Source organism: Nicotiana tabacum, chromosome 23 (genome assembly GCF_000715075.1).
Source record: "Nicotiana tabacum cultivar K326 chromosome 23, ASM71507v2, whole genome shotgun sequence".
Taxonomy (NCBI): Eukaryota; Viridiplantae; Streptophyta; class Magnoliopsida; order Solanales; family Solanaceae; genus Nicotiana; species Nicotiana tabacum.
The window spans coordinates 142604814-142619770 of record NC_134102.1 but is presented as its reverse complement, the minus strand read 5'-3'; positions in this window follow the sequence as shown (position 1 = coordinate 142619770).

The following is a 14957-nucleotide window of genomic DNA, read 5'->3' as shown; positions in this document are numbered from 1 at the left end:
CTAGGGAATGGAGACTCTATGTCTAACATAAAATCAACTAGGGAGTGGAGACCCTATGTTAGAAAAACGACTAGGGAGTGGAGACCCTATGTCTAAAATAAAATTAACTAGGGAATGTAGACCCTATGTTGAAAAAGCAACTAGGGAGTGGAGACCATATGTTGGAAAGGCTATTGGGGAGTGGAGATCCTATGTCTAAAATAAAGTCAATTAGAGAGTGGAGACCCTATGTTGGAAAAGCGACGAGGGAGTGGAGACCTTATATCTAGAATAAAATCAACTAGGGAGTGGAGACCCTATGTTGGAAAAACGACTAGGGAGTGGAGACCCTATGTTGGAAAAGTAGACTAGAGAGTGGAGACCCTATGTCTAAAATAACTTCAACTAGGGAGTGGAGACCCTATGTCTAAAATAAAATCAACTAGGAAGTAGAGACCCTATGTTGGAAAAGAGACTAGGGAGTGGAGACCCTATGTCTAAAAATAAAATCATCTAGGGAGTGGAGACCCTATGTTGGAAAAAATCAACTAGGGAGTGGAGACCCTATGTTAGAAACGAGACTAGGGAGTGGAGACCCTATATCTAAATTAAAATCAACTAGGGAGTAGAGACCCTATGTTGGAAAAAAGACTAGGGAGTGGAGACCATATGTCTAAAATAAAATAAACTAGGGAGTAGAGACCCTATGTTGGAAAAGAGACTAGGGAGTGGAGACCCTATGTCTAAAACAAAATCAACTAGGGAGTGGAGACCCTATGTCTAACATAAAATCAACTAGAGAGTGGAGACCCTATGTTGGAAAAGAGACTAGGGAGTGGAGACCCTATGTGTAAAATAAAATCAACTAGGGAGTGGAGACCATATGTTGGAAAAGAGACTAGGGAGTGGAGACCCTATATCTAAAATAACAACAATAGGGAGTGGAAACCCTATATTGGAAAAGCGACTAGGGAGTGGAGACCCTATGTCTAAAATAAAATCAACTAGGGAATGAATACCCTATGTTGGAAAAAACGACTAGGGAATGAAGACCCTATGTCTAAAATAAAATCAACTAGGGAGTGGAGCCCATATGTTGGAAAAAAACTAGGGAGTGGAGACCCTATGTTGGAAAAGCGAGTAGGGAGTGGAGACCAAATGCGGGAAATAAAATCAACTAGGGAGTGGAGACCCTATGTTGGAAAGCGACTAGGAAATGGAGATCCTATGTCTAAAATAAAATCAACTAGAGAGTAGAGCCCCTATGTTGGAAAAGCAACTAGGGAGTGAAGACCCTATGTCTAAAATAAAATCAATTAGGGAGTGGAGACCATATGTTGGAAACGCAACTAGGGAATGGTATACCCTATACTACCATGATTTTGAACTTGCTTTCTTTTCTTTCTTTTTCATCATTTTAATGTTTTTAAATTATTTTTTAGAGAATGAGTAAATGCGGGAAAGAATTTGAAGAAGACTTCCCTTTTGGAGTTGTTGCTGCTGCAGAGCTGTTTCTAGCTCCCGCGCAGTTTCTGCTTCTTATTCTTATTCTTCTTTTTCTTTTTTTGGTTGCACTTGCTTCTTGCAAGGTTGCTTTTGGGTTGCATATGTTTCCTATTTTTCAAACAAAGAACAATTGTTAGTTTGAAACGGTGGTTGGTTTTGCGGCCTTGAGTGTTTCAGTTGCTAAATCTTGGCCGACTTCTCTGATGATAATTTCACCCGCAACTGCTAGTTTCCTTAATACTGTTTGTATTTCTGGCCCCGGAGAACCTTTGGCTTTTCCAAACTTTGCCATGACGGTTAGTCACGTGGGACTTAACCTTTTCCAACTTTATTTTGCTTTTGTAAGCCTTTCACTTCTTTCTTCCAATTTTAATTTCAGAGCATTGGGAACCTTTGGCTTTTCAAACTTTGCCAAGACGGTTAGCCACTTGGGAATTTACCTTTTCAACTTAATTTTGCCCTTGTAATCACTTTCAATTTGATTTCCTCTTTTTGAGAGTTTTTGATTTCAAATAATCAGCCACCATGGCCATTCGGGGTTGACTTGATGCCCCTGTCGAGGCTGGGTGCCTCTTTTTTACATATTAGCTTGTATCAAACGAGAGCCTTGTAAATCAGTCTTGTCATCCCTTCTTTGCCTTAGTTTTGGAACCAAGTTAAACCGATAGGGATTCAAAGAAAAACAAACAATGGAATGGACAATGAGTTTAGATGAGAGGTATCCCTTTCGGGGAAAGGAAAGAAGGACTTATCTGAAGTACCTGCGGACTTCAATGAACATGACATGCCTTTTGGACTGGATGCCTGATCTGTGTAAATAGTCCAACTCTCAGAAATTCATCATAACTTTTGCCTCGAAACCGAGAAACCTTGCCCAGGACTGTCAATATCAATGACTGTGAAGATCCTCTTTTCAATTAGTAATGCCCTTTGCGGGTTTTCACCAGCCGACCTCTCTCATTTGTACTCTCAACATCGCCTTATAGTGGCCCTATACGGGTTTTCACTAACAAGACTCTCTCATTTTCATTTTCTCTGCTCGTCATCGCCCTATATTGCCCGTGAGGATTTTCACCAATAAGACTCTCTCATTTTATTTCTCTCATTTTGGTGGCATCATATCCAAGTGATTGTATCCTCCAGTTATTGAACATTCTCTGTGATTGATCGGAAGGACTTGAAAAGGATATGGGTAAAAGGATTTGGATTAAATTACAACTTTGGAACCTTTCAGGCGAAACCATCGCCGAACCAGTATAATATCTGCCCAATTTCAACTTTCGATGGGAATGTGGATTTTTATTTTGGTGTGACTGAACCCCAAAGGGGGGGGTGCCTACGTATCCTTTCGGAATCAAGTCGAACGTAGTTCAAGTGAACTTTGTTTTTGATTTTCTTTTGTTTTCCCTTTTTTCTTTTTTTTTTTTAAATTTTCATTTTTTTTATAACACTTTCAGGTTCCAAATAGGGTAATCAAAGGAAGAGAACCGGCTCAAAGGGTTTGCAAAGGATTGGTAGTGTTTGGATAGTGAAAAAGAAAGCCTTTGTTATCCCAATCAAAGCATGTTAAAGTTGTGAAAGTAGTCAAACGTAATACCTTTTGACCGCATCTGCATTGACAACTGTCTCATGATCATTTCCTTTGATGTCTCCTAAATACAGCGCTCCCTTCGGCAATACTCTTCTTATAATGTATGGACCTTTCCAATTCGGAGAAATTTTCCTTTGGCTTCTTCATGATACGAGAGAATACGTCTCAAAACGAGTTGCCCCACTTCAAATTTTCTAGGCCGTACTTTCTTGTTGTAGGCACGGGCCATTCTTTGTTAGTACAACTGCTCGTGGCAAACTGCGGCCATCCATTTTTCATCAATCATAGTTAACTATTCCAACCTGGTTTTGACCCATTCATCATCCTCGATCTCGGCTTCAACAATGATCCGAAGAGAGGGAATCTCAATTTCTGTAGGTATTACGTCTTTAGTGCCATAAACCAATAAGTAGGGAGTGGCCCTGACTTATGTGTGCATGATAGTGCGATATCCCAATAATGCAAATGGCAACTTTTCATGCCATTGTCTGGAACTCTGAATTATTTTCTTGAGGATCTTCTTGATGTTCTTGTTTGCAGATTCAACAACGCCATTAGCTTTGGGCTGATAAGGGGTAGAATTATGATGTGCAATTTTAAACTGTTCGAATACCTCCCTCATCAAGTGGCTGTTCAGATTTGTAGCATTGTCTGTAATGATAGTTTTAGAATACCAAAACGACAAATAATGTTGGAATGCACAAAGTCCACCACTACTTTCTTGGTGACGGCTTTGAAAGTGACTGCTTCAACCCACTTTGTGAAATAATCAACGGCAACCAGGATGAATCTGTGCCTATTTGAAGCTTTCAGCTCGATCGGCCCAATGACATTCATACCCCAAGCAACGAACGGCCAAGGTGCTGACATAGGATGTAACTCTGAAGGCGGTGCATGTATCAAGTCACCGTGTATCTAGCACTGATAGCACTTCCGGATGAAACTGAAATAATCCTCTTCCATGGTCATCCAGTAATAACCCTCCCCCCGGAGGATTTTCTTTGCAAGGACATACCCGTACATGTGAGGCCTACAAACCCTCGAATGCATTTCATTCATGATCTTTTCAGCTTCTCAGTAGTCTACGCACCTCAAAAGATTCAGATCTGGATTTCTTTTTGTATAGGACGTCTCTACTAAAAAAGAAGCTGCTTGCAAGCCTTCTGATGGTTCTCTTTCAATCTCCACTCGCTTGCTCTGGATATTCTTTTATTTTCAAAAACATTTTGATATCATGATACCATGGTTGAACATTTGGCTCCATTTTAATTGCGTTACAATAACCATACCTTTCTCGAATTAGGATTTCCAGCGGGTCAATATAAACATTACCCGGGTACGGTAGCATTGAGGTTAGAGTAGCTAGTGCATTAGCTAGCTCATTGTGGAATCGAGGAATATACCTGAACTCGACGGACTTGAACTGTTTGCTAAGATCTTCCACATGTTGCATGTATGGGATGAGTTTGATGTTTCGAGTTTCCCATTCACCTTGGGCTTTTCGAATGATCAAATCAGAATCCACCATGATTAACAATTCCTCTACATCCAGATCAACTGCCATATTCATGCCCATGATGCAAGCTTCATACTCGACGGTGTTGTTTGTACAGAAGAACCGAAGTCGGGTCTGTGGCTGGATAATGCTGACTTGTTGGAGAAATCAGGATTGCTCCGATCCCGACACCTTTTGCATTTACAGCTCCATCAAAGAACATCTTCCAAGCATTGGTGTTCTATGGAATTACTTCAATTGAGTTCACTTTCTCGTCTGGAAAATAAGTGCTCAGGGGTTGGTATTAATCATCGACCGCGTTTTCCGCTAGATGATCCGCCAAGGCTTGGGCTTTCATCGTCGTGCGAGTGACATAGGCAATGTCAAACTCGGTGAGCAGGATTTGCCATTTTGCCAACATTCCCGTGGGCATCGGTTTTTGGAATATGTACTTCAGAGGATCCATTCTGGTTATGATATATATTGTGTAGGCCAACAGATAATGTCTGAGCTTCTGGGCAACCCAAGTTAGGGCGCAACAGGTTCTTTCCAACAAAGTATACTTGGCATTATAACTGGTGAACTTCTTGCTCAGATAGTATATGTCTTGCTTTTTCTTCCCGGTCACATCGTGTTGCCTGAGGACACAACCGAAAGAATTTTCCAAGACTGTCAGGTGCAAGAACAAAGGTCTTTCGGGCTCAGGTGGCACCAACACCGGCGGATTTGACATATATTCTTTGATTTTGTCAAAAGCTTCTTGACATTCATCTGTCCATCTGATTGTCGCGTCTTTCTTTAACAACTTAAATATGGGCTCACAAGTGGTAGTAAGCTGAGGAATGAATCTGCTGATGTAATTCAACTTCCCTAGCAGACTCATGACCTCTTTCTTGGTTTTCGGAGGTGGTAAATCCCGAATAGACTTTATCTTTGTTGGATGTAATTCAATACCTCTCCGACTGACTATAAACCCCAAAAGTTTCCAAGATGGAACTCCGAATGTACATTTAGCTGGGTCCAATTTCAAATCATACCTGCACAGAAGTTCAAAGAATTTCCTCAGATCTCGCACATGACCTTCTTGCATTCTGGATTTAATGATCACATCATCCATATACACCTCAATTTCCGGGTGCATCATGTCATGGAAGATGGCAGTCATAGCTCTCATGTAGGTTGCCCCAGCATTTTTCAGACGAAATGGCATGACCCTGTAACAGTAAGTGCCCCAAGGGGTGGTGAAAGCTGTTTTTTCTACGTCTTCTTCATCCATCAGAACGTGGTGATACCCAGCATAACAATCCATGAAAAACTGTATCTCATGTTTGGCACAGTTGTCAACAAGAATGTGGATGTTTGGCAATGAAAAGTTGTCATTGGGGCTTGCTTTGTTCAAATCCCGGTAATCAACACATACTCGGGTTTTTCCATCTTTCTTCGGCACTGGAACCACATTAGTGAGCCATGTGGTGTATCAAACCAGTCGGATCACACCAGCTTTCAGTTGTTTGGTGAATTCTTCCTTGATCTTGTCACTAATGTGTGTTTTGAACTTTCTCTACTTCTGTTGGATGGGTGGATAACCGGGATAAGTTGGCAATTTATGTACCACCAAATCAACGCTCAGCCCTGGCATATCATCATAGGACTATGCAAACACGTCTTTGAATTCAAATAAAAGTTGGATCAATGTATCTCTAGTTCTTTCATTGGTGTGAATGCTTATCATGGTTTCTCAGACCTCTTCTGGACTGCCCAAGTTAACTGGCTTGGTTTCATTTAAGTTTGGCTTAGGCTTATTCTCAAATTGTTCCAATTCGTGATTTATTTAAAAGCCCAATCTTCATCATATTCCCCTGGCCGAACCATGTGAGACTCATATAGCATTTGTTTCATGGCTTCATAAATATCATCAATTTCTTCGATCGTGAAGGCCTTTTCTTCTTCTTCCACATACTTTGGCTTTAACAAATGATCGGGCGAGATGTGGAATGGGCTGGGGCAGGACCTACCCTTTTTCTTTGCGCTCATTAGCCCATTTTTTATTGGCCTCTGTAGCTCGGAAACCTACGCTGAAAAACTTCTCATTGGCGATCGAAGTAATAGGCTCTATGATGCCTTGTAGAGATACCCCGAGCCCATTTCCGAGCTTGTACCCATGTCTAATCATTTGAATAGCGACCATGACCGAGGGATTAGACAAGCAAGGTTGAGGTAATGGGGCCCCTTCTTCACATTGATTGGCAACCACAATCTCGAAGGCCTGGTATACAATATGCTCGTTGCCTTCCCTAGATTCAAGGCACGGGACTGAAGGGTCCATGTAGATGGATTTCTCGTCCACCCCATGGACAACAATTTCTTGATTTTCATATTCAAATTTGACCATTTGGTGGAGAGTGGAGGGAACATATCCGGCAGCTGAATCTATGGCCTTCCCAAAAGGAAATTGTATGAGGTGTCCATATCCAGAACCTGGAAAGACACTTCAAACTCCACGGGGCCAATGGTCAAAATTAGATCAATTTCCCCTATTGTGTCTCTCTTGACACCATCAAAAGCTCGTATACAGACGTTGTTAGGTCAGATTCATTCCGTTCTAATCTCCATTCTCTGGAGCGTTGAGAGAGGGCAAATATCGACCCCAGAACCACAATCTAGCATGACTCTCTTCACATAATAGCCCTCACATTTGACAGTCAGGTGAAGGGCTTTGTTGTGGGTGGCTCCCTCTGGGAGCAAATCGTCACGTCTGAAAGAAATCCTATTGACCTCAAAGAGTCGTTCAGCCATTCTCTCCAATTGTTCAACAAAAGTTTCAACTGGGACATATGCCTCATTCATGGTTGTAAGGAGCACTTTCTGGTGTTCGTTCGAGCTCAACAACAAAGATAAAAGTGAAACCATGGAAGGAGTCTTCCGGAGTTGGTCAACTATTGCATATTCTGAAGTTTTCATTTTTCTGAAGAACTCTTCTACTTCTTCGTTGCTTACAGGCTTCTTTGGTGGCAACCGTTTATCCCTGTTTATCTTGGATTTCTGTAACTCTTTTGGGTTGTGGTACTTCCCAGACTTGTTCATTTCATTCACTTCTCCCATGACCTCTTTCCCCTTGTAGGTAACTATTGTTCTGTTGTAATTCCAAGGGACTGTGGTAGGGTCTCTCATAGGGCTCTGTGGTGCGCGGCTGATAACCACGGGCTCAGCCCGGCTTGGTGGAATTACCGTCCCCCGCACCACATAGGTCCTTTTCGGCACATATAGTCTCGGCACATTCATCGTAGCCTTCCTTTGTTCAAATTTCTTGGGAGTGTTCAAAATGAGCTGTTCTTTTCTTGGGGCTTTAGGAACATAGAGTATCGCATTCTTAGCAGGTGTTGCCCCATTATTTGTTTCTACAACTTGAGGAACCGGAGTGATTTTCTTCTCAATTTTGGCTTGTTTCAATGTCGCTTTGGGTCTCACCTCTGAATCGGCGATGGAAATGATGGCTTTCAATGCTGGATTGAATTCCTTGTCTTCACAAATCATTCCAATGACCGGCCCATTGTTGTGAGCCAGTAATGGATTGTTGGTTACATTAGGGACTTCCTCGTCCTTCAACATGACTCTTTTTTGTTCTATCAAGCTTTTAACTGTCCTTTTGAGGGTCCAACAGTCTTCTGTATCGTGGACCTCTACTCCGAATAGTAAGCACACCTGGTACCGGCCCGGTATGATGGAGATTTAGGATTTTGCCGATGGGGGGTATATGTTGCAACAAACCCAGTTGGATCAACTTCTGGAGCAGACTAGAGTAAGATTCACCAATAAGGGTGAAATTATTTCTCCTGGGAGGCTCATGAGGGCGTGGATTATGTTGGTGGTTATTTTGTGGTGGACGGGGGGGGGGGGGGGGGGGGGTTATACGGAGCTTGGTAGGGATAGTTATTTCTGGGAGGTGGAGCTCGTTTTGTGTATAATGTTGGTGTGGCCGTATATAGGGTTGGGCATTCATCAACGCATATTGAGGTGGTGCAATGGCATAAACTGCATCTTGATGCGGGTAATAGTGTTGCGAGGTTCTTGGTGGCATGTAAGAGCGGTCAAATAATCGGCGAGGCCCTCTTGAACTTGAAGCCATCATGGCTCCCTCCTCCCTCTTGAACTTGAAGCCATCATGGCTCCCTCCTCCCTCTTTTTACGATTACCCAAATCCCCTGAACCGTTCTGGATGGCTTGGGAGGTGGCTTTCAAGGCAGCTTGACTCAATATCCGGTGAGTTTTTAGATCGTTCTCTACCATTTCCCCGATTTTGATTGCCCCAGCAAACGATTTGCCCATAACGGACATCATATTCTGAAAATAATCAGCCTCTTGGGCCTGCAAGAAGACTGTAACCATTTCTACCTCGTCTATGGGCGGTTTTACTATGGCGGCCTGCTCACGCCATTTGATAGCATACTCGCAGAAACTTTCAGCGATTTTCTTTTTCAAATTAGACATGGAGTTTCTGTCTGGAGCTATGTCGATGTTGTATTGGAATTTTCTGACAAAATCTCGGGCTAAATCATCCCATATGTGCCAGTGGGAGATTTCCTAATCCATATACCATTCCGAGGCGATTCCTGTCAAGCTTTCTCCAAAATAGGCCATCAACAACTCTTCTTTCCCACCAGCTCCTCGCAACTGATTGCAGTATATTTTTAGATGAGCAATTGGATCTCCATGCCCATCATACTTCTCGAACTTTGGCATTTTGAAACTGGCAGGTAGATGAACATTTGGGAACATGCACAAATCTGAATAGGAAACACTTTTTTGGCCACTCAGACCTTGCATGTTTTTCAAGCTTTATTCCAAGATTCTCATCTTCCGAGCCATTTCTTCCTGCTCGGGGTTCCTAACTGATCTTTCTTGTTCAATTGGGGACTCATACTATGGTTGTTGAGCGTATGAGTCTAGAGCAACATGAGTTATGTCCAGCTGAAATTGCGGGCTCTGGAAGGTAAATATTTAAAGCTCAAAGTATGGCCTAGGCACGGTTGGTTATACCATGGTGAAGACCGGTGGTGCATAGAACAACGTAGATGGTGCTCCAGAGAATGATGCCTAGGGGTGGACCACAAAAGGCATACCGATGAAGTTGGATGATGTAGAAGGGTACCCAAATGGGACAAATGGGTTAGTCATGGGGATTTTGTTAGTTCTAATTGTCCTTGGGACCAGCTCGGGGAACCCGGGAATTACGCTTGGCGGTTCCCTACCGTTGGACAAGGCGTCCTATATTTCCAACATGCGGAGACGCAACATCTTATTTTCTTCGGTAGTTGCCGACTCGGGTTGTGAAATAGCAAGCTCAGGGCTATCCTTAGTGTTAACAAGGCGAAGATTGCTTTTTGAAGCCATTGGGACTTTTCCTTTGGATCTGGTGAAGTAATGATCTGTTGCCAGTTTCACCACAAATCAACCACCTTAAGCTTACTTTATAAGAGGCAACAAACGTGTTAGAGTTAAGCATTTAACATATACGAATCACACGTAAATATGCTATGCTCCTAAGATTATTACCATCTCTAACATGCTTTTGGAAGGTTTTATGTTTCATTCCGGCTTATAAGGTTGCTGCTTATTGACGTTCTTATTTCCTTTTTTTTTCACTTGTCTCATTTCGATCCCTCATTCTATGTCATTGAAAACTATTTGATCAAACCTTTTGGGGGTTGCCTACGTATCATATCGCCACATGAATCAGATCATTACGTAGTTCGGGGGGGGGATAATAACACTTTTGATGATTTTTGATTTTTTGTTTTAAATTTTTTATAAAACAAAATAGAATATTTGACTCTATTGATTCTAAAGACATAAAAATGACTGGAATAAAACAAACTTTGATAGGAATAAAAGCCTCCAAATATAAAATTAAAAATGCGACAAATGAAAAATGAAACTAAAAACTAATTGACTGCACTAAAACTTTAATCTTCAACGGCCTTCTTGCTTAAACTGATATCATCAATGGTCTGCATCCTTTAGCCTTCACTCTCCCCCTAAAGTCTCGTATAAATTCTGAAACACCACCTACAACTGTGAAACGAGGGCATGTGCATGTTGACCAACTTTCTCATTGTTTAGATGACGATGATCATTATGAATATATGCTGCTTTCTCTGCCAATTGAAGTACTTGCTCTCTGGCTTGCCCCATATTCATGTGACAATTCTACAACCACATCTGGGTAGTGTTGAGTGCATGCCCCATCTGAGCCTATTATCCCTGTATTCTTTAATACGTCGGTTTAGCATACCTCTCTCAATCATCCACTAACGTCGCTCTGCCTCAAAATTTGCATGTTGATGACCCCTCTTCTGCCTTTTTATTTTTTTCCAATTGTGCATGAAGTTGACCCTTTGAGCGTATCTAATGTGCCCTTTCTCTTTCAAACTGCTCTCTCTACTGATCAAACTCTAATTGTTGCTGGTGCTCATCGTCTTCAATGATGCTCAAGTCTTCTTGCAGCTTACGTATTTCAGCATTTTTATTCGCCTCAACTCTTCTGACTAAACCAATCGTGCTTACCGGTTCTTCTTCTAAGCGGGCCGCCTCATTCTTAGCATGCTTTAGATCTCTATCCATGACTCGTAAGGCAGAATGATAATCTTTCTCAATATTTAAATGAATCTGAGTGACTCCGGCTTGCTGCTGGCTTGTTGTTTGGCTATGGTCATCCGAGCATGCTTCAATCCCTCTTTTAGACTTTCTATAGTTCTTTGATCATTTCTCCTCCTGTTGAACCCCTCAGGACTATCTCTAAATGACGAAGGGTGATGAAACCAGGTAATATATTCAAGGATCACCTCTCCACGATCTCGGTCTTCTACCATCTCATTCAACCCGAGACCTTACTTGCATACCAAATTTTCATAATTTCTTCTTCGTCATGAGGCTGATCTTTACCAAAATCATAACAGAGCTTGCTCATATCTCGTGTTGGAGGCACCTCCTGTAGTCGTGCAAATTGGCGTATTACCCGAAGTGGAGCATATGTCTGAACACCATCCAATCCTATAAGTACCAAATAAGAATGGTATGCAGACTCACAAATGACCTCTTTAGAGGAAAACCAATCGTAGTTCCAAGTGATCCGTTTGGCGGACAGAGTAAGAAGTAGTTCTTTCCAGGCGCCATCCCCTTCTGATAAGTCACATTTGTCAATTCTTTTCTGCTGATCATAAGTATGATTGGGCCATAGTTTACTAAAATCAGTGATCGTAGGATGACGATAAAAATGCTCCAAAAACCATATCTGTAACAAAATGTTGCAACCATCAAAGTTTCGCGCGCCCAATTTATATCTAGTTAAAGCACGAACAATACAAGAAAGAATCATAGGAATCAAAGTATAATCATCCCCTTCTGAGGTTAGAGCCTCAACTATACCTGCCAAGCAGATGTCAATACGTCCTTCCCTTTCCGGGAAAACTACACACCCCAAAAAAGTAACCATAAATGCAAACCTTCCGTGTACCTTCCATGTTTCCTTATCTTCCTTTGATTTCAATTTTCCCACATTCCTTTCGAAATTGCATTCTAGGTCGTACAAGTAAAACAAAAATCCCAACTTAACCCACTTGCCTCCTAAACCTTCATATTGTCCGTAATTTATTTTCAAGAGCTTTCGAAACCTACCCTCATTCACATTTTTTGGTACTATGGGCCTTTGGCGGCGAAGATTGCAGCCCCACCCCTGGAAATGGGCAATTTCCTCCAAGGTCGGAGTCATTTCACAGTCGGTAAAACGGAACACATTATTTTCAGGATCCAGTGCGGAATCAAAGCTTCGATCACATCCCTCTTGGGCTTGATCGTAATCATGTGAACCAAATATCCCAAGTACTTATTTATCTAGTTTCACTCATATTCCTTAAAGTCTCTCCACCAATCCCACAACAACTGTGGTATCTGATCGACAATTAGAAAATCCGGTATCCCTTCTGATATGGGCCTCTTTTCAAACTTACCTCTTTCTCCACTCAGGGTGTACCTGTTTACCCAGATACGGGGTTAGGCTTTGATCAAATATATTATTTACAAACAAAAATTCCGATTTCTCGGATTTTGAATCTATAATGTTTTTTTATTTTTAAATGGCTTCTTTTGTTAAAACGACCATTTCACATTTCTTAGGAAGGTTTCAAGGCTATTTTGACAAAAGGAGCGGACGCAAGGGCAAAACTGGTCAAAAGAGATAAAACTGTCAAAGTGACTATATTATTATTATTATTATTATTATTATTATTATTATTATTATTATTATTATTATTATTATTATTATTATTATTATAAAAAAATATTAATTCATAGACACTTTTTTTAATGTTTCTTTTTTTTTTAAGAAAAAAATGGGGTTGAACCCGATGAAGGGTGCCTACGTATATCACATCCGGTGAGAATCAAACCCGCATAGTTCAGTCCAAGACTTGATAAATTTTGACCATTTTTGATTTTTTGTTTCAATTTTTTTTGATTTATTTATTTATAGTAAAACGGATTATTTGTACAAAACCGGGGGAATGATATTTTTTTAATTCTGCTCAAATAATTTTCTAAAGCCGGTCAACAATGCAAGCAAGTCTTCCAAATGATGTAGCGAGTAGCACATAAGTGAACATGATGGTCTCAAAAGGGATACATGTCTTATACGGACCCGACCCCTATGTCGAGTTTCGCTAAGTCAAATGCACATGATGCAACAAAATGATCCTACTAGGGATAACGAGGCATGTTGCTTGTTCTTCTAGATTTTTAAAAATTATAGGGGATGAGGTGTATCTAGACTGGCTTACCCGGGCGGACAACCCGAGCTGAGGAGCGTCAAGCATTACCAGTAGTAGAACATCACTGGCTAGATAACGGCTCTCTCGCCTAAACATGTATGACTAAATCCTTCACTAGAAGCTGGTAGGCTAATTGACTTTATCTCAAGACAAAAATTTTGTGATGCTGGTAGGCAAACACAACATAACTAACTATCAGAAGACTCATAGGGGTGCGAGAGATGATACAATTTATATCACAGTTCAAATAAATATTAAAGCGGTAAATAAGTGACACATAGCACATTAGGCCCAAATAAATCACAATATATACAAAAATTAATAAGCCAAATAAAGTCAATATACAAGCTCGAATTCTTGAGAGTTCCCCAGCAGAGTCGCCAGAGCTGTCACACCCCTTTTCCCCCCAAAAGATATGTATGTCATGGATTATTATGGGTTAAAGAGTTTTTCCAATTAAAGTGACAAATTTGAGTAGGGATTATTTTATTTACAGAGTCGCCACTTGGAATTGATTTTTTGGGTGTTCCAAGTCACCTTTTATTTGAATCCCTAGTCAAAGGAAGGTTTGACTATATTATTATTGGTCTGCTAAAATAAAGTTCGAGTAAGGAATTATGTTGACCGAGGAGAAGGTGTAAGGCATTTTCCGAGTCCCGTGGTTCTAGCACAATCGCTTTATTGACTACATTTGGATTATATTATTTTTGGATAACCTGTGTTTTATTGGTTCTCATATTTTACCTATGTCCGCTTTTATTGCTTGATTAAATTTAGGAAAATTATCTTGAAATAAGTCACGCGTACGTGTACTCATTTTTGTTTGGCGTCAAGAATTATGTCACGCATATGTGTACACAATCAATAACACATTTATTATTATTCGAAGTTGATTGGTCAAGTCACGTGAACGCGTACTTGTATTATTTTTCTATATTAATTTGAAATTATTATAAGACCAAGAGTTTATGGATAGGAAATTATTTAGAAGCGGGAAATATTTTAGCTATTTAAAGCATTGACAAGTTATCCACACTTAGAAATATTTACAACTTACTACTCTATCTTTGAAATTAGGAGATATTTATCTATTATGGAAGAATTGGCTAATTATTAATCTAGTGACAAAAATTATTGGGCTCGGCAGATTTATACTCAATCCAACCCATGTCTAATTCTTTCTTTCCTATTAAATGTCGTAACTCATTTTTGGTTCACTTACTTGAACTCCAACGCATGACCCATTAACATGGCAAGATCTTCATTCTTAATTCTAAATAGCAAATCTCATTAAGATGAAATCCTATTCTAATAATATGTTGACAAATAACTTGAAACATGTAAAAAGAAACTACAACATGACAATGTGTATAAGTAAAACAGCACAAAAAATTATCACATGAACCTCTATAAGAATATCACACAAAACAATGAAATAATTAACAAAGGGAGGATAAGTAATGAACCTTTAAGCAAATATTTCCTTCAGAACTTGATTAATGCAAAAATAATTCTGAGCCAAGCAAGTACACCAAACCAAGGGCAAATCGGCAAATGAGCAGAA